The following is a 19,600-nucleotide window of genomic DNA, read 5'->3' as shown; positions in this document are numbered from 1 at the left end:
TTTCCTAGTGCCGGTTTGAAGTTCCTGCAGTTTTCACTGTAAAATCGATTTGCAGCTTATACCTCCCCATATATATGTATGGAAAGAAGTTAGCAACTGAAAAGAAACTTTGTGTTCCCAGCAAGCTAGGTGAAGGACGGCTTTCACACACACTTATCTCTCAGAACTGAGCAAGTGGAGAGACGTTCGTTCATCTAGCACCAAGGGAACGGGTTGGAGGGGACAATTTTTCTCTGCTATCCCAGTATGTTTCCTAGTGCCGGTTTGAAGTTCCTGCAGTTTTCACTGTAAAACCGAGTTGGAGCTTGTACCTCCCCATATATATGAATGGAATGGAGTTTGCAACTGAAAAGAAACTTTGTGTTCCCAACAAGCTAGGTGAAGGACGGCTTTCACACACACTTATCTCTCAGAAATGAGCATGTACAGAGACGTTCGTTCATCTAGCACCAAGGGAACGGGTTGCAGGAGAAATTTTACTCTGGTTTCTCAGTCTGTTTCCTAGTGCCGGTTTGAAGTTCCTGCAGTTTTCACTGTAAAACCGAGTTGAATCTATTACCTCCCCATATATATGCATGGATTGGAGTTTGCAACTGAAAAGAAACTTTGTGTTCCAAACAAGCTAGGTGAAGTACGGCTTTCACACAAACTTATCTCTCAGAACTGAGGAAGTGGAGAGACTTTCGTTGATCTAGTACCAAGGGAACGGTTTGCTAGAGACACTTTTTCTCTGCTTTCTCAGTCTGTTTCCTAGTGCCGGTTTGATGTTCCTGCAATTTTCACTGTAAAACAGATTTGGAGCTTGTACCTCCCCTTATATATGTATGGAAAGGTGTTTGCAACTGAAAAGAAACTTTGTGTTCCCAACAAGCTAAATGAAGGATGGCTTTCACACACACATATCTCTCAGAACTGAGCAAGTTGAGAGACGTTCTTTCATCTAGCACCAAGGGATCGGGTTGCAGGAAACACTTTTTCTCTGCTTTCTCTGTCTGTTTTACAGGTGCCGGTTTGATGTTCCTGCAGTTTTCACTGTAAAACCGAGTTGGAGCTTGTACCTCACCATATATATGTATGGAATGGAGTTTGCAAATGAATATAAACTTTGTGTTCCCAACAAGCTAGGTGAAGGACTGCTTTCACACACACTTATCTCTCAGAAATGAGCATGTACAGAGACGTTCGTTCATCTAGCACCAAGGGAACGTGTTGCAGGAGACACTTTTTCTCTGCTTTCTCAGTCTGTTTCCTAGTGCCGGTTTGAAGTTCCTGTCGTTTTCACTGTAAAACCGAGTTGTAGCTAGTACCTCCCCTATACATGTATGGAATGGAGTTTGCAACTGAAAAGAAACTTTGTGTTCCCAACAAGCTAGGTGAAGGACGGCTTTCACACACACATATCTCTCAAAACTGAGCAAGTGGAGAGACGTTCGTTCATCTAGGACCAATGGAACGGGTTGCAGGAGACACTTTTTCTCTGCTTTCTCAGTCTGTTTCCTATTGCCGGTTTGAAGTTCCTGCAGTTTTCATTGTAAAACCGATTTGCAGCTTGTACCTCCCCATATACATGTATGGAATGGTGTTTGCAACTGAAATGAAACTTTGTGTTCCCAACAAGCTAGGTGAAGGACGGCTTTCACACACACTTATCTCTCAGAAATGAGCATGTACAGAGACGTTCGTTCATCTAGCACCAAGGGAAAGGTTTGCAGGAGATACTTTTTCTCTGCTTTCTCAGTCTGTTTCCTAGTGCCAGTTTTAAGTTCCTGCAGTTTTCACTGTAAAACCGATTTGCAGCTTGTACCTCCACATATATATGTATGGAACGGTGTTTGCAACTGAAAAGAAACTTTGTGTTCCAAACAAGCTTGGTGAAGGACGGCTTTCACACACACTTATCTCTCAGAAAGGAGCATGTACTGAGACGTTCGTTCATCTAGCACCAAGGGAACGGGTTGCAGGGGAAAGTTTACTCTGGTTGCTCAGTCTGTTTCCTAGTGCCGGTTTGAAGTTCCTGCAGTTTTCACTGTAAAACCGATTTGCAGCTTGTACCTCCCCATATATATGTATGGAACGGTGTTTGCAACTGAAAAGAAACTTTGTGTTCCCAACAAGCTAGGTGAAGGACGGCTTTCACACACACTTATCTCTCAGAACTGAGCAAGTGGAGAGACGTTCGTTCATCTAGCACCAAGGGAACGGGTTGCAGGGGACACTTTTTCTCTGATTTCTCAGTCTGTTTCCTAGTGCAGATTTGAAGCTCCTGCAGTTTTCACTGTAAAACCGATTTGGAGCTTGTACCTCCCCATATATATGTATGGAACGGTGTTTGCAACTGAAAAGAAACTTTGTGTTCCCAACAAGCTAGGTGAAGGACGGCTTTCTCACACACTTATCTCGCAGAAAGTAGCATGTACAGAGACGTTCTTTCATCTAGCACCAAGGGAACGGTTTGCAGGAGACACTTTTTCTCTGCATTCTCAGTCTGTTTCCTAGTGCCGGTTTGAAGTTCCTGCAGTTTTCACTGTAAAACCGATTTGCAGCTTGTACCTCCCCATATATATGTATGGAACGGTGTTTGCAACTGAAAAGAAACTTTGTGTTCCCAACAAGCTAGGTGAAGGACGGCTTTCACACACACTTATCTCTCAGAACTGTGGAAGTGGAGAGACTTTCGTTGATCTAGTACCAAGGGAACGGTTTGCTAGAGACACTTTTTCTCTGCCTTCTCAGTCTGTTTCCTAGTGCCGGTTTGAAGTTCCTGTAATTTTCACTGTAAAACAGAGTTTGAGCTTGTACCTCCCCATATATATGTATGGAAAGGAGTTTGCAACTGAAAAGAAACTTTGTGTTCCCAACAAGCTAAATGAAGGATGGCTTTCACACACACATATCTCTCAGAACTGAGCAAGTGGAGAGACGTTCTTTCATCTAGCACCAAGGAACGGGTTGCAGGAGACACTTTTTCTCTGCTTTCTCAGGCTGTTTCCTAGTGCCGGTTTGAAGTTCCTGCAGTTTTCACTGTAAAACCGAGTTGGAGCTTGTACCTCACCATATATATGTATGGAATGGAGTTTGCAAATGAATATAAACTTTGTGTTCCCAACAATCTAGGTGAAGGACGGCTTTCACACACACTAATCTCTCAGAAATGAGCATGTACAGAGACGTTCGTTCATCTAACACCAAGGGAACGTGTTGCAGGAGACACTATTTCTCTGCTTTCTCAGTCTGTTTCCTAGTGCCGGTTTGAAGTTCCTGCCGTTTACACTGTAAAACAGAGTTGTAGCTAGTACCTCCCCATATACATGTATGGAATGGAGTTTGCAACTGAAAAGAAACTTTGTGTTCCCAACAAGCTAGGTGAAGGACGGCTTTCACACACACATATCTCTCAGAACTGAGCAAGTGGAGAGACGTTCGTTCATCTAGCACCAAGGGAACGGGATGCAGGAGACAATTTTTCTCTGCTTTCTCAGTCTGTTTCCTAGTGCCGGTGTGAAGTTCCTGCAGTTTTCACTGTAAAACCGATTTGCAGCTTGTACCTCCCCAGATACATGTATGGAATGGAGATTGCAACTGAAATGAAACTTTGTGTTCCCAACAAGCTAGGTGAAGGACTGCTTTCACACACACATATCTCTCAGAAATGAGCATGTACAGAGACGTTCGTTCATCTAGCAACAGGGGAAAGGGTTGCAGGAGACACTTTTTCTCTGCTTTCTCAGTCTGTTTCCTAGTGCCGGTTTGAAGTTCCTGCAGTTTTCACTGTAAAACCGATTTGCAGCTTGTACCTCCCCATATATATGTATGGAACGGTGTTTGCAACTGAAAAGAAACTTTGTGTTCCCAACAATCTAGGTGAAGGACGGCTTTCACACACACTTATCTCTCAGAACTGAGCAAGTAGAGAGACGTTCGTTCATCTAGCACCAAGGGAACGGGTTGCAGGAGACACATTTTCTCTGCTTTCTCAGTCTGTTTCCTAGTGCCGGTTTGAAGTTCCTGCAGTTTTCACTGTAAAACCGAGTTCTAGCTTGTACCTCCCCATATATATGCATGGATTGGAGTTTGCAACTGAAAAGAAACTTTGTATTCCCTACAAGCTATGTGAAGTACGGCTTTCACACACACTTATCTCTCAGAACTTAGCAAGTGGAGAGACGTTCGTTCATCTAACACCAAGGGAACGGGATGCAGGAGACACTTTTTCTCTGCTTTCTCAGTCTGTTTCCTAGTGCCGTTTTGAAGTTCCAGCAGTTTTCACTGTAAAACCGCTTTGGAGCTTGTACCTCCCCATATATATGTATGGAACGGTGTTTGCAACTGAAAAGAAACTTTGTGTTCCCAACAAGCTAGGTGAAGGACGGCTTTCACACACACTTATCTCTCAGAAAGGAGCATGTACAGAGACGTTCGTTCATCTAGCACCAAGGGAACGGGTTGCAGGAGACACTTTTTCTCTGCTTTCTCAGTCTGTTTCCTAGTGCCGGTATGAAGTTCCTGCAGTTTTCACTGTAAAACCGAGTGGGATCTAGTACCTCCCCATATACATGCATGGATTGGTGTTTGCAACTGAAAAGAAACTTTGTGTTCCAAACAAGCTAGGTGAAGGACGGCTTTCACACACACTTATCTCTCAGAACTGAGGAAGTGGAGAGACTTTCGTTGATCTAGTACCAAGGGAACGGTTTGCTAGAGACACTTTTTCTCTGCTTTCTCAGTCTGTTTCCTAGTGCCGGTTTGAAGTTCCTGCAATTTTCACTGTAAAACATATTTGGAGCTTGTACCTCCCCATATATATGTATGGAACGGTGTTTGCAACTGAAAGAAACTTTGTGTTCCCAACAAGCTAGGTGAAGGACGGCTTTCACACACAATTAACTCTCAGAACTGAGCAAGTGGAGAGACGTTCGTTCATCTAGCACCAAGGGAAAGGTTTGAAGGAGACAAATTTTCTCTGCTTTCTCAGTCTGTTTCCTAGTGCCGGTTTGAAGTTCCTGCAGTTTTCACTGTAAAATCGAGTTCTAGCTAGAACCTCCCCATATATATGCATGGATTGGAGTTTGCAACTGAAAAGATACTTTGTGTTCCCAACAAGCTATGTGAAGTACGGCTTTCACACACACTTATCTCTCAGAACTTAGCAAGTGGAGAGACGTTCGTTCATCTAGCACCAAGGGAACGGGTTGCAGGAGACACTTCTTCTCTGATTTCTCAGTCTGTTTCCTAGTGCAGGTTTGAAGCTCCTGCAGTTTTCACTGTAAATCCGATTTGGAGCTTGTACCTCCCCATATATATGTATGGAACGGTGTTTGCACCTGAAAAGAAACTTTGTGTTCCCAACAAGCTAGGTGAAGGACGGCTTTCACACACACTTATCTCTCAGAACTGAGGAAGTGGAGAGACTTTCGTTGATCTAGTACCAAGGGAACGGTTTGCTAGAGACACTTTTTCTCTGCCTTCTCAGTCTGTTTCCTAGTGCCGGTTTGAAGTTCCTGTAATTTTCACTGTAAAACAGGGTAGGAGCTTGTACCTCCCCATATATATGTATGGAAAGGAGTTTGTAACTGAAAAGAAACTTTGTGTTCCCAACAAGCTAAATGAAGGATGGCTTTCACACACACATATCTCTCAGAACTGAGCAAGTGGAGAGACGTTCTTTCATCTAGCACCAAGGAACGGGTTGCAGGAGACACTTTTTCTCTGCTTTCTCAGCCTGTTTCCTAGTGCCGGTTTGAAGTTCCTGCAGTTTTCACTGTAAAACCGAGTTGGAGCTTGTACCTCCCCATATATATGTATGGAATGGAGTTTGCAACTGAAAAGAAACTTTGAGTTCCCAACAAGCTAGGTGAAGGACGGCTTTCACACACACTTATCTCTCAGAAATGAGCATGTACAGAGACGTTCGTTCATCTAGCACCAAGGGAACGGGTTGCAGGAGAAATTTTACTCTGGTTTCTCAGTCTGTTTCCTAGTGCCGGTTTGAAGTTCCTGCAGTTTTCACTGTAAAACCGAGTTGGATCTAGTACCTCCCCATATACATGCATGGATTGGAGTTTGCAACTGAAAAGAAACTTTGTGTTCCAAACAAGCTAGGTGAAGGACGGCTTTCACACACACTTATCTCTCAGAACTGAGGAAGTGGAGAGACTTTCGTTGATCTAGTACCAAGGGAACGGTTTGCTAGAGACACTTTTTCTCTGCTTTCTCAGTCTGTTTCCTAGTGCCGGTTTGAAGTTCCTGCAGTTTTCACTGTAAAACCGAGTTGGAGCTTGTACCTCACCATATATATGTATGGAACGGTGTTTGCAACTGAAAAGAAACTTTGTGTTCCCAACAAGCTAGGTGAAGGACGGCTTTCACACACAATTAACTCTCAGAACTGAGCAAGTGGAGAGACGTTCGTTCATCTAGCACCAAGGGAAAGGTTTGCAGGAGACAAATTTTCTCTGCTTTCTCAGTCTGTTTCCTAGTGCCGGTTTGAAATTCCTGCAGTTTTCACTGTAAAACCGAGTTCTAGCTAGAACCTCCCCATATATATGCATGGATTGGAGTTTGCAACTGAAAAGAAACTTTGTGTTCCCAACAAGCTATGTGAAGTACGGCTTTCACACACACTTATCTCTCAGAACTTAGCAAGTGGAGAGACGTTCGTTCATCTAGCACCAAGGGAACGGGTTGCATGAGACACTTTTTCTCTGATTTCTCAGTCTGTTTCCTAGTGCAGGTTTGAAGCTCCTGCAGTTTTCACTGTAAATCCGATTTGGAGCTTGTACCTCCCCTTATATATGTATGGAACGGTGTTTGCAACTGAAAAGAAACTTTGTGTTCCCAACAAGCTAGGTGAAGGACGGCTTTCACACACACTTATCTCTCAGAAAGTAGCATGTACAGAGACGTTCGTTCATCTAGCACCAAGGGAACGGGTTGCAGGAGACACTTTTTCTCTGCAATCTCAGTCTGTTTCCTAGTGCCGGTTTGAAGTTCCTGCAGTTTTCACTGTAAAACCGATTTGCAGCTTGTACCTCCCCATATATATGTATGGAACGGTGTTTGCACCTGAAAAGAAACTTTGTGTTCCCAACAAGCTAGGTGAAGGACGGCTTTCACACACACTTATCTCTCAGAACTGAGGAAGTGGAGAGACTTTCGTTGATCTAGTACCAAGGGAACGGTTTGCTAGAGACACTTTTTCTCTGCCTTCTCAGTCTGTTTCCTAGTGCCGGTTTGAAGTTCCTGTAATTTTCACTGTAAAACAGGATAGGAGCTTGTACCTCCCCATATATATGTATGGAAAGGAGTTTGCAACTGAAAAGAAACTTTGTGTTCCCAACAAGCTAAATGAAGGATGGCTTTCACACACACATATCTCTCAGAACTGAGCAAGTGGAGAGACGTTCTTTCATCTAGCACCAAGGAACGGGTTGCAGGAGACACTTTTTCTCTGCTTTCTCAGTCTGTGTCCTAGTGCCGGTTTGAAGTTCCTGCAGTTTTCACTGTAAAACCGAGTTGGAGCTTGTACCTCACCATATATATGTATGGAATGGAGTTTGCAAATGAATATTAACTTTGTGTTCCCAACAAGCTAGTTGAAGTACGGCTTTCACACACACTAATCTCTCAGAAATGAGCATGTACAGAGACGTTCGTTCATCTAACACCAAGGGAACGGGTTGCAGGAGACACTATATCTCTGCTTTCTAAGTCTGTTTCCTAGTGCCGGTTTGAAGTTCCTGCCGTTTACACTGTAAAACAGAGTTGTAGCTAGTACCTCCCCATATACATGTATGGAATGGAGTTTGCAACTGAAAAGAAACTTTGTGTTCCCAACAAGCTAGGTGAAGGACGGCTTTCACACACACATATCTCTCAGAACTGAGCAAGTGGAGAGACGTTCGTTCATCTAGCACCAAGGGAACGGGTTGCAGGAGACAATTTTTCTCGGCTTTCTCAGTCTGTTTCCTAGTGCCGGTGTGAAGTTCCTGCAGTTTTCACTGTAAAACCGATTTGCAGCTTGTACCTCCCCATATACATGTATGGAATGGAGATTGCAACTGAAATGAAACTTTGTGTTCCCAACAAGCTAGGTGAAGGACGGCTTTCACACACACATATCTCTCAGAAATGAGCATGTACAGAGACGTTCGTTCATCTAGCACCAAGGGAAAGGGTTGCAGGAGACACTTTTTCTCTGCTTTATCAGTCTGTTTCCTAGTGCCGGTTTGAAGTTCCTGCAGTTTTCACTGTAAAATCGATTTGCAGCTTGTACCTCCCCATATATATGTATGGAACGGTGTTTGCAACTGAAAAGAAAATTTGTGTTCCCAACAAGCTAGGTGATGGACGGCTTTCACACACACTTAACTCTCAGAACTGAGCAAGTAGAGAGACGTTCGTTCATCTAGCACCAAGGGAACGGGTTGCAGGAGACAATATTTCTCTGCTTTCTCAGTCTGTTTCCTAGTGCCGGTTTGAAGTTCCTGCAGTTTTCACTGTAAAACCGAGTTGGAGCTTGTACCTCCCCATATATATGTAAGGAATTGAGTTTGCAACTGAAAAGAAACTATGTGTTCCCAACAAGCTAGGTGAAGGACGGCTTTCACACACACTTATCTCTCAGAAATGAGGAAGTGGAAAGAATTTCGTTCATCTAGCACCAAGGGAACGGGTTGCTAGAGACACTTTTACTGTGGATTGTCAGTCTGTTTCCTAGTGCCGGTTTGAAGTTCCTGCAGTTTTCACTGTAAAACCGAGTTGGAGCTTGTACCTCCCCATATATATGTATGGAAAGGTGTTTGCAACTGAAAAGAAACTTTGTGTTCCCAACAAGCTAGGTGAAGTACGGCTTTCACACACACTTATCTCTCAGAACTGAGCAAGTGGAGAGACGTTCGTTCATCTAGCACCAAGGGAACGGGTTGCAGGAGACATTTTTTCTCTGCTTCCTCAGTCTGTTTCCTAGTGCCCGTTGGAAGTTCCGGCAGTTTTCACTGTAAAACCGAGTTGGAGCTTGTACCTCCCCATATATATGTATGGAATGGAGTTTGCAACTGTAAGAAACTTTGTGTTCCCAACAAGCTAGGTGAAGGACGGCTTTCACACACAATTATCTCTCAGAACTGAGCAAGTGGAGAGACGTTCGTTCATCTAGCAACAAGGGAACGGGTTGCAGGAGACACTTTTTCTCTGCTTTCTCAATCTGTTTCCTAGTGCCGGTTTGAAGTTCCAGCAGTTTTCACTCTAAAACCGATTTGGAGCTAGTACCTCCCCATATATATTTATGGAATGGAGTTTGCAACTGAAAAGAAACTTTGTGTTCCCAACAAGCTAGGTGAAGGACGGCTTTCACACACACTTATCTCTCAGAACTGAGGAAGTGGAGAGACTTTCGTTGATCTAGTACCAAGGGAACGGTTTGCTAGAGACACTTTTTCTCTGCCTTCTCAGTCTGTTTCCTAGTGCCGGTTTGAAGTTCCTGTAATTTTCACTGTAAAACAGGGTAGGAGCTTGTACCTCCCCATATATATGTATGGAAAGGAGTTTGCAACTGAAAAGAAACTTTGTGTTCCCAACAAGCTAAATGAAGGATGGCTTTCACACACACATATCTCTCAGAACTGAGCAAGTGGAGAGACGTTCTTTCATCTAGCACCAAGGAACGGGTTGCAGGAGACACTTTTTCTCTGCTTTCTCAGTCTGTGTCCTAGTGCCGGTTTGAAGTTCCTGCAGTTTTCACTGTAAAACCGAGTTGGAGCTTGTACCTCACCATATATATGTATGGAATGGAGTTTGCAAATGAATATTAACTTTGTGTTCCCAACAAGCTAGTTGAAGTACGGCTTTCACACACACTAATCTCTCAGAAATGAGCATGTACAGAGACGTTCGTTCATCTAACACCAAGGGAACGGGTTGCAGGAGACACTATATCTCTGCTTTCTAAGTCTGTTTCCTAGTGCCGGTTTGAAGTTCCTGCCGTTTACACTGTAAAACAGAGTTGTAGCTAGTACCTCCCCATATACATGTATGGAATGGAGTTTGCAACTGAAAAGAAACTTTGTGTTCCCAACAAGCTAGGTGAAGGACGGCTTTCACACACACATATCTCTCAGAACTGAGCAAGTGGAGAGACGTTCGTTCATCTAGCACCAAGGGAACGGGTTGCAGGAGACAATTTTTCTCGGCTTTCTCAGTCTGTTTCCTAGTGCCGGTGTGAAGTTCCTGCAGTTTTCACTGTAAAACCGATTTGCAGCTTGTACCTCCCCATATACATGTATGGAATGGAGATTGCAACTGAAATGAAACTTTGTGTTCCCAACAAGCTAGGTGAAGGACGGCTTTCACACACACATATCTCTCAGAAATGAGCATGTACAGAGACGTTCGTTCATCTAGCACCAAGGGAAAGGGTTGCAGGAGACACTTTTTCTCTGCTTTATCAGTCTGTTTCCTAGTGCCGGTTTGAAGTTCCTGCAGTTTTCACTGTAAAATCGATTTGCAGCTTGTACCTCCCCATATATATGTATGGAACGGTGTTTGCAACTGAAAAGAAAATTTGTGTTCCCAACAAGCTAGGTGATGGACGGCTTTCACACACACTTAACTCTCAGAACTGAGCAAGTAGAGAGACGTTCGTTCATCTAGCACCAAGGGAACGGGTTGCAGGAGACAATATTTCTCTGCTTTCTCAGTCTGTTTCCTAGTGCCGGTTTGAAGTTCCTGCAGTTTTCACTGTAAAACCGAGTTGGAGCTTGTACCTCCCCATATATATGTAAGGAATTGAGTTTGCAACTGAAAAGAAACTATGTGTTCCCAACAAGCTAGGTGAAGGACGGCTTTCACACACACTTATCTCTCAGAAATGAGCATGTACAGAGACGTTCGTTCAACTAGCACCAAGGGAACGGGTTGCAGGAGAAACTTTACTCTGGTTTCTCAGTCTGTTTCCTAGTGCCGGTTTGAAGTTCCTGCAGTTTTCACTGTAAAACCGAGTTGGAGCTAGTACTTCCCCATATATATGCATGTATTGGAGTTTGCAACTGAAAAGAAACTTTGTGTTCCAAACAAGCTTGGTGAAGGACGGCTTTTACACACACTTATCTCTCAGAAATGAGGAAGTGGAAAGAATTTCGTTCATCTAGCACCAAGGGAACGGGTTGCTAGAGACACTTTTACTGTGGATTGTCAGTCTGTTTCCTAGTGCCGGTTTGAAGTTCCTGCAGTTTTCACTGTAAAACCGAGTTGGAGCTTGTACCTCCCCATATATATGTATGGAAAGGTGTTTGCAACTGAAAAGAAACTTTGTGTTCCCAACAAGCTAGGTGAAGTACGGCTTTCACACACACTTATCTCTCAGAACTGAGCAAGTGGAGAGACGTTCGTTCATCTAGCACCAAGGGAACGGGTTGCAGGAGACATTTTTTCTCTGCTTCCTCAGTCTGTTTCCTAGTGCCCGTTGGAAGTTCCGGCAGTTTTCACTGTAAAACCGAGTTGGAGCTTGTACCTCCCCATATATATGTATGGAATGGAGTTTGCAACTGTAAGAAACTTTGTGTTCCCAACAAGCTAGGTGAAGGACGGCTTTCACACACAATTATCTCTCAGAACTGAGCAAGTGGAGAGACGTTCGTTCATCTAGCAACAAGGGAACGGGTTGCAGGAGACACTTTTTCTCTGCTTTCTCAATCTGTTTCCTAGTGCCGGTTTGAAGTTCCAGCAGTTTTCACTGTAAAACCGATTTGGAGCTAGTACCTCCCCATATATATTTATGGAATGGAGTTTGCAACTGAAAAGAAACTTTGTGTTCCCAACAAGCTAGGTGAAGGACGGCTTTCACACACACTTATCTCTCAGAACTGAGGAAGTGGAGAGACTTTCGTTGATCTAGTACCAAGGGAACGGTTTGCTAGAGACACTTTTTCTCTGCCTTCTCAGTCTGTTTCCTAGTGCCGGTTTGAAGTTCCTGTAATTTTCACTGTAAAACAGGGTAGGAGTTTGTACCTCCCCATATATATGTATGGAAAGGAGTTTGCAACTGAAAAGAAACTTTGTGTTCCCAACAAGCTAAATGAAGGATGGCTTTCACACACACATATCTCTCAGAACTGAGCAAGTGGAGAGACGTTCTTTCATCTAGCACCAAGGAACGGGTTGCAGGAGACACTTTTTCTCTGCTTTCTCACTCTGTGTCCTAGTGCCGGTTTGAAGTTCCTGCAGTTTTCACTGTAAAACCGAGTTGGAGCTTGTACCTCACCATATATATGTATGGAATGGAGTTTGCAAATGAATATTAACTTTGTGTTCCCAACAAGCTAGTTGAAGTACGGCTTTCACACACACTAATCTCTCAGAAATGAGCATGTACAGAGACGTTCGTTCATCTAACACCAAGGGAACGGGTTGCAGGAGACACTATATCTCTGCTTTCTAAGTCTGTTTCCTAGTGCCGGTTTGAAGTTCCTGCCGTTTACACTGTAAAACAGAGTTGTAGCTAGTACCTCCCCATATACATGTATGGAATGGAGTTTGCAACTGAAAAGAAACTTTGTGTTCCCAACAAGCTAGGTGAAGGACGGCTTTCACACACACATATCTCTCAGAACTGAGCAAGTGGAGAGACGTTCGTTCATCTAGCACCAAGGGAACGGGTTGCAGGAGACAATTTTTCTCGGCTTTCTCAGTCTGTTTCCTAGTGCCGGTGTGAAGTTCCTGCAGTTTTCACTGTAAAACCGATTTGCAGCTTGTACCTCCCCATATACATGTATGGAATGGAGATTGCAACTGAAATGAAACTTTGTGTTCCCAACAAGCTAGGTGAAGGACGGCTTTCACACACACATATCTCTCAGAAATGAGCATGTACAGAGACGTTCGTTCATCTAGCACCAAGGGAAAGGGTTGCAGGAGACACTTTTTCTCTGCTTTATCAGTCTGTTTCCTAGTGCCGGTTTGAAGTTCCTGCAGTTTTCACTGTAAAATCGATTTGCAGCTTGTACCTCCCCATATATATGTATGGAACGGTGTTTGCAACTGAAAAGAAACTTTGTGTTCCCAACAAGCTAGGTGATGGACGGCTTTCACACACACTTAACTCTCAGAACTGAGCAAGTAGAGAGACGTTCGTTCATCTAGCACCAAGGGAACGGGTTGCAGGAGACAATATTTCTCTGCTTTCTCAGTCTGTTTCCTAGTGCCGGTTTGAAGTTCCTGCAGTTTTCACTGTAAAACCGAGTTGGAGCTTGTACCTCCCCATATATATGTAAGGAATTGAGTTTGCAACTGAAAAGAAACTATGTGTTCCCAACAAGCTAGGTGAAGGACGGCTTTCACACACACTTATCTCTCAGAAATGAGCATGTACAGAGACGTTCGTTCAACTAGCACCAAGGGAACGGGTTGCAGGAGAAACTTTACTCTGGTTTCTCAGTCTGTTTCCTAGTGCCGGTTTGAAGTTCCTGCAGTTTTCACTGTAAAACCGAGTTGGAGCTAGTACTTCCCCATATATATGCATGTATTGGAGTTTGCAACTGAAAAGAAACTTTGTGTTCCAAACAAGCTTGGTGAAGGACGGCTTTTACACACACTTATCTCTCAGAAATGAGGAAGTGGAAAGAATTTCGTTCATCTAGCACCAAGGGAACGGGTTGCTAGAGACACTTTTACTGTGGATTGTCAGTCTGTTTCCTAGTGCCGGTTTGAAGTTCCTGCAGTTTTCACTGTAAAACCGAGTTGGAGCTTGTACCTCCCCATATATATGTATGGAAAGGTGTTTGCAACTGAAAAGAAACTTTGTGTTCCCAACAAGCTAGGTGAAGTACGGCTTTCACACACACTTATCTCTCAGAACTGAGCAAGTGGAGAGACGTTCGTTCATCTAGCACCAAGGGAACGGGTTGCAGGAGACATTTTTTCTCTGCTTCCTCAGTCTGTTTCCTAGTGCCCGTTGGAAGTTCCGGCAGTTTTCACTGTAAAACCGAGTTGGAGCTTGTACCTCCCCATATATATGTATGGAATGGAGTTTGCAACTGTAAGAAACTTTGTGTTCCCAACAAGCTAGGTGAAGGACGGCTTTCACACACAATTATCTCTCAGAACTGAGCAAGTGGAGAGACGTTCGTTCATCTAGCAACAAGGGAACGGGTTGCAGGAGACACTTTTTCTCTGCTTTCTCAATCTGTTTCCTAGTGCCGGTTTGAAGTTCCAGCAGTTTTCACTGTAAAACCGATTTGGAGCTAGTACCTCCCCATATATATTTATGGAATGGAGTTTGCAACTGAAAAGAAACTTTGTGTTCCCAACAAGCTAGGTGAAGGACGGCTTTCACACACACTTATCTCTCAGAACTGAGCAAGTGGAGAGACGTTCGTTCATCTAGCACCAAGGGAACGGGTTGCAGGAGACACTTTTTCTCTGCTTTCTCAGTCTGTTTCCTAGTGCTGGTTTGAAGTTCCTGCAGTTTTCACTGTAAAACCGAGTTGGAGCTAGTACCTCCCCATATATATGTATGGAATGGAGTTTGCAACTGAAATGAAACTTTGTGTTCCCAACAAGCTAGGTGAAAGACGGCTTTCACACACACTTATCTCTCAGAATTGAGCATGTACAGAGACTTTCGTTCATCTAGCACCAAGGGAAAGGGTTGCAGGAGACACTTTTTCTCCGATTTCTCAGTCTGTTTCCTAGTGCCGGTTTGAAGTTCCTGCAGTTTTCACTGTAAAACCGATTTGCAGCTTGTATCTCACCATATATATGTATGGAACGGTGTTTGCAACTGAAAAGAAACTTTGTGTTCCCAACAAGCTAGGTGAAGGACGGCTTTCACACACACTTATCTCTCAGAACTGAGCAAGTGGAGAGACGTTCGTTCATCTAGCACCAAGGGAACGGGTTGCCGGAGAAAATTTTTCTCTGCTTTCTCAGTCTGTTTCCTAGTGTCGGTTTGAAGTTCCTGCAGTTTTCACTGTAAAACCGAGTTGGAGCTTGTACCTCCCCATATATATGTATGGAATGGAGATTGCAACTGAAAAGAAACTTTGTGTTCCCAACAAGCTAGTTGAAGGACGGGTTTCACACACACTTATCTCTCAGAAATGAGCATGTACAGAGACGTTCGTTCATCTAGCACCAAGGAACGGGTTGCAGGAGACAATTTTTGTCTGCTTTCTCAGTCTGTTTCCTAGTGCCGGTTTGAAGTTCCTGCAGTTTTCACTGTAAAACCGAGTTGGAGCTTGTACCTCCCCATATATATGTATGGAACGGTGTTTTCAACTGAAAAGAAACTATGTGTTCCCAACAAGCTAGGTGAAGGACGGCTTTCACACACACTTATCTCTCAGAACTGAGCATGTACAGAGACGTTCGTTCAACTAGCACCAAGGGAACGGGTTGCAGGAGAAACTTTACTCTGGTTTCTCAGTCTGTTTCCTAGTGCCGGTTTGATGTTCCTGCAGTTTTCACTGTAAAACCGAGTTGGAGCTAGTACTTCCCCATATATATGCATGTATTGGAGTTTGCAACTGAAAAGAAACTTTGTGTTCCAAACAAGCTTGGTGAAGGACGGCTTTTACACACACTTATCTCTCAGAAATGAGGAAGTGGAAAGAATTTCGTTCATCTAGCACCAAGGGAACGGGTTGCTAGAGACACTTTTACTGTGGATTGTCAGTCTGTTTCCTAGTGCCGGTTTGAAGTTCCTGCAGTTTTCACTGTAAAACCGAGTTGGAGCTTGTACCTCCCCATATATATGTATGGAACGGTGTTTGCAACTGAAAAGAAACAATGTGTTCCCAACAAGCTAGGTGAAGGACGACTTTCACACACACTTATCTCTCAGAAATGAGCATGTACAGAGACGTTCGTTCAACTAGCACCAAGGGAACGGGTTGCAGGAGAAACTTTACTCTGGTTTCTCAGTCTGTTTCCTAGTGCCGGTTTGAAGTTCCTGCAGTTTTCACTGTAAAACCGAGTTGGAGCTAGTACTTCCCCATATATATGCATGTATTGGAGTTTGCAACTGAAAAGAAACTTTGTGTTCCAAACAAGCTTGGTGAAGGACGGCTTTTACACACACTTATCTCTCAGAAATGAGGAAGTGGAAAGAATTTCGTTCATCTAGCACCAAGGGAACGGGTTGCTAGAGACACTTTTACTGTGGATTGTCAGTCTGTTTCCTAGTGCCGGTTTGAAGTTCCTGCAGTTTTCACTGTAAAACCGAGTTGGAGCTTGTACCTCCCCATATATATGTATGGAAAGGTGTTTGTAACTGAAAAGAAACTTTGTGTTCCCAACAAGCTAGGTGAAGTACGGCTTTCACACACACTTATCTCTCAGAACTGAGCAAGTGGAGAGACGTTCGTTCATCTAGCACCAAGGGAACGGGTTGCAGGAGACATTTTTTCTCTGCTTCCTCAGTCTGTTTCCTAGTGCCCGTTGGAAGTTCCGGCAGTTTTCACTGTAAAACCGAGTTGGAGCTTGTACCTCCCCATATATATGTATGGAATGGAGTTTGCAACTGAAATGAAACTTTGTGTTCCCAACAAGCTAGGTGAAGGACGGCTTTCACACACACTTATCTCTCAGATATGAGCATGTACAGAGACGTTCGTTCATCTAGCACCAAGGTAAAGTGTTGCAGGAGACAATTTTTCTCTGCTTTCTCAGTCTGTTTCCTAGTGCCGGTTTCAAGTTCCAGCAGTTTTCACTGTAAAACCGATTTGCAGCTTGTACCTCCCCATATATATATGGAATGGTGTTTGCAACTGAAAAGAAACTGTGTTCCCAACAAGCTAGGTGAAGGACGTCTTTCACACACACTTGTCTCTCAGAACTGAGCAAGTGGAGAGACGTTCGTTCATCTAGCACCAAGGGAACGGGTTGCAGGAGACAATTTTTCTCTGCTTTCTCAGTCTGTTTCCTAGTGCCGGTTTGAAGTTCCTGCAGTTTTCACTGTAAAACCGAGTTGGAGCTTGTACCTCCCCATATATATGTATGGAATGGAGATTGCAACTGAAAAGAAACTTTGTGTTCCCAACAAGCTAGGTGAAGGACGGCTTTCACACACACTTATCTCTCAGAAATGAGCATGTACAGAGACGTTCGTTCATCTAGCACCAAGGAACGGGTTGCAGGAGACAATTTTTCTCTGGTTTCTCAGTCTGTTTCCCAGTGCCGGTTTGAAGTTCCTGCAGTTTTCACTGTAAAACCGAGTTGGAGCTTGTACCTCCCCATATATATGTATGGAACGGTGTTTTCAACTGAAAAGAAACTATGTGTTCCCAACAAGCTAGGTGAAGGACGGCTTTCACACACACTTATCTCTCAGAAATGAGCATGTACAGAGACGTTCGATCAACTAGCACCAAGGGAACGGGTTGCAGGAGAAACTATACTCTGGTTTCTCAGTCTGTTTCCTAGTGCCGGTTTGAAGTTCCTGCAGTTTTCACTGTAAAACCGAGTTGGAGCTAGTACTTCCCCATATATATGCATGTATTGGAGTTTGCAACTGAAAAGAAACTTTGTGTTCCAAACAAGCTTGGTGAAGGACGGCTTTTACAAACACTTATCTCTCAGAAATGAGGAAGTGGAAAGAAATTCGTTCATCTAGCACCAAGGGAACGGGTTGCTAGAGACACTTTTACTGTGGATTGTCAGTCTGTTTCCTAGTGCCGGTTTGAAGTTCCTGCAGTTTTCACTGTAAAACCGAGTTGGAGCTTGTACCTCCCCATATATATGTATGGAACGGTGTTTGCAACTGAAAAGAAACTATGTGTTCCCAACAAGCTAGGTGAAGTACGGCTTTCACACACACTTATCTCTCAGAACTGAGCAAGTGGAGAGACGTTCGTTCATCTAGCACCAAGGGAACGGGTTGCAGGAGACATTTTTTCTCTGCTTCCTCAGTCTGTTTCCTAGTGCCCGTTGGAAGTTCCGGCAGTTTTCACTGTAAAACCGAGTTGGAGCTTGTACCTCCCCATATATATGTATGGAATGGAGTTTGCAACTGTAAGAAACTTTGTGTTCCCAACAAGCTAGGTGAAGGACGGCTTTCACACACAATTATCTCTCAGAACTGAGCAAGTGGAGAGACGTTCGTTCATCTAGCAACAAGGGAACGGGTTGCAGGAGACACTTTTTCTCTGCTTTCTCAATCTGTTTCCTAGTGCCGGTTTGAAGTTCCAGCAGTTTTCACTGTAAAACCGATTTGGAGCTAGTACCTCCCCATATATATGTATGGAATGGAGTTTGCAACTGAAAAGAAACTTTGTGTTCCCAACAAGCTAGGTGAAGGACGGCTTTCACACACACTTATCTCTCAGAACTGAGCAAGTGGAGAGACGTTCGTTCATCTAGCACCAAGGGAACGGGTTGCAGGAGACATTTTTTCTCTGCTTCCTCAGTCTGTTTCCTAGTGCCCGTTGGAAGTTCCGGCAGTTTTCACTGTAAAACCGAGTTGGAGCTTGTACCTCCCCATATATATGTATGGAATGGAGTTTGCAACTGAAATGAAACTTTGTGTTCCCAACAAGCTAGGTGAAGGACGGCTTTCACACACACTTATCTCTCAGATATGAGCATGTACAGAGACGTTCGTTCATCTAGCACCAAGGTAAAGTGTTGCAGGAGACAATTTTTCTCTGCTTTCTCAGTCTGTTTCCTAGTGCCGGTTTCAAGTTCCAGCAGTTTTCACTGTAAAACCGATTTGCAGCTTGTACCTCCCCATATATATATGGAATGGTGTTTGCAACTGAAAAGAAACTGTGTTCCCAACAAGCTAGGTGAAGGACGTCTTTCACACACACTTGTCTCTCAGAACTGAGCAAGTGGAGAGACGTTCGTTCATCTAGCACCAAGGGAACGGGTTGCAGGAGACAATTTTTCTCTGCTTTCTCAGTCTGTTTCCTAGTGCCGGTTTGAAGTTCCTGCAGTTTTCACTGTAAAACCGAGTTGGAGCTTGTACCTCCCCATATATATGTATGGAATGGAGATTGCAACTGAAAAGAAACTTTGTGTTCCCAACAAGCTAGGTGAAGGACGGCTTTCACACACACTTATCTCTCAGAAATGAGCATGTACAGAGACGTTCGTTCATCTAGCACCAAGGAACGGGTTGCAGGAGACAATTTTTCTCTGGTTTCTCAGTCTGTTTCCCAGTGCCGGTTTGAAGTTCCTGCAGTTTTCACTGTAAAACCGAGTTGGAGCTTGTACCTCCCCATATATATGTATGGAACGGTGTTTTCAACTGAAAAGAAACTATGTGTTCCCAACAAGCTAGGTGAAGGACGGCTTTCACACACACTTATCTCTCAGAAATGAGCATGTACAGAGACGTTCGATCAACTAGCACCAAGGGAACGGGTTGCAGGAGAAACTATACTCTGGTTTCTCAGTCTGTTTCCTAGTGCCGGTTTGAAGTTCCTGCAGTTTTCACTGTAAAACCGAGTTGGAGCTAGTACTTCCCCATATATATGCATGTATTGGAGTTTGCAACTGAAAAGAAACTTTGTGTTCCAAACAAGCTTGGTGAAGGACGGCTTTTACAAACACTTATCTCTCAGAAATGAGGAAGTGGAAAGAAATTCGTTCATCTAGCACCAAGGGA

This window comes from Camelus dromedarius, chromosome 23, assembly GCF_036321535.1.
Source record: "Camelus dromedarius isolate mCamDro1 chromosome 23, mCamDro1.pat, whole genome shotgun sequence".
NCBI classification, from domain to species: domain Eukaryota; kingdom Metazoa; phylum Chordata; class Mammalia; order Artiodactyla; family Camelidae; genus Camelus; species Camelus dromedarius.
This window is presented reverse-complemented; position numbering follows the sequence as displayed.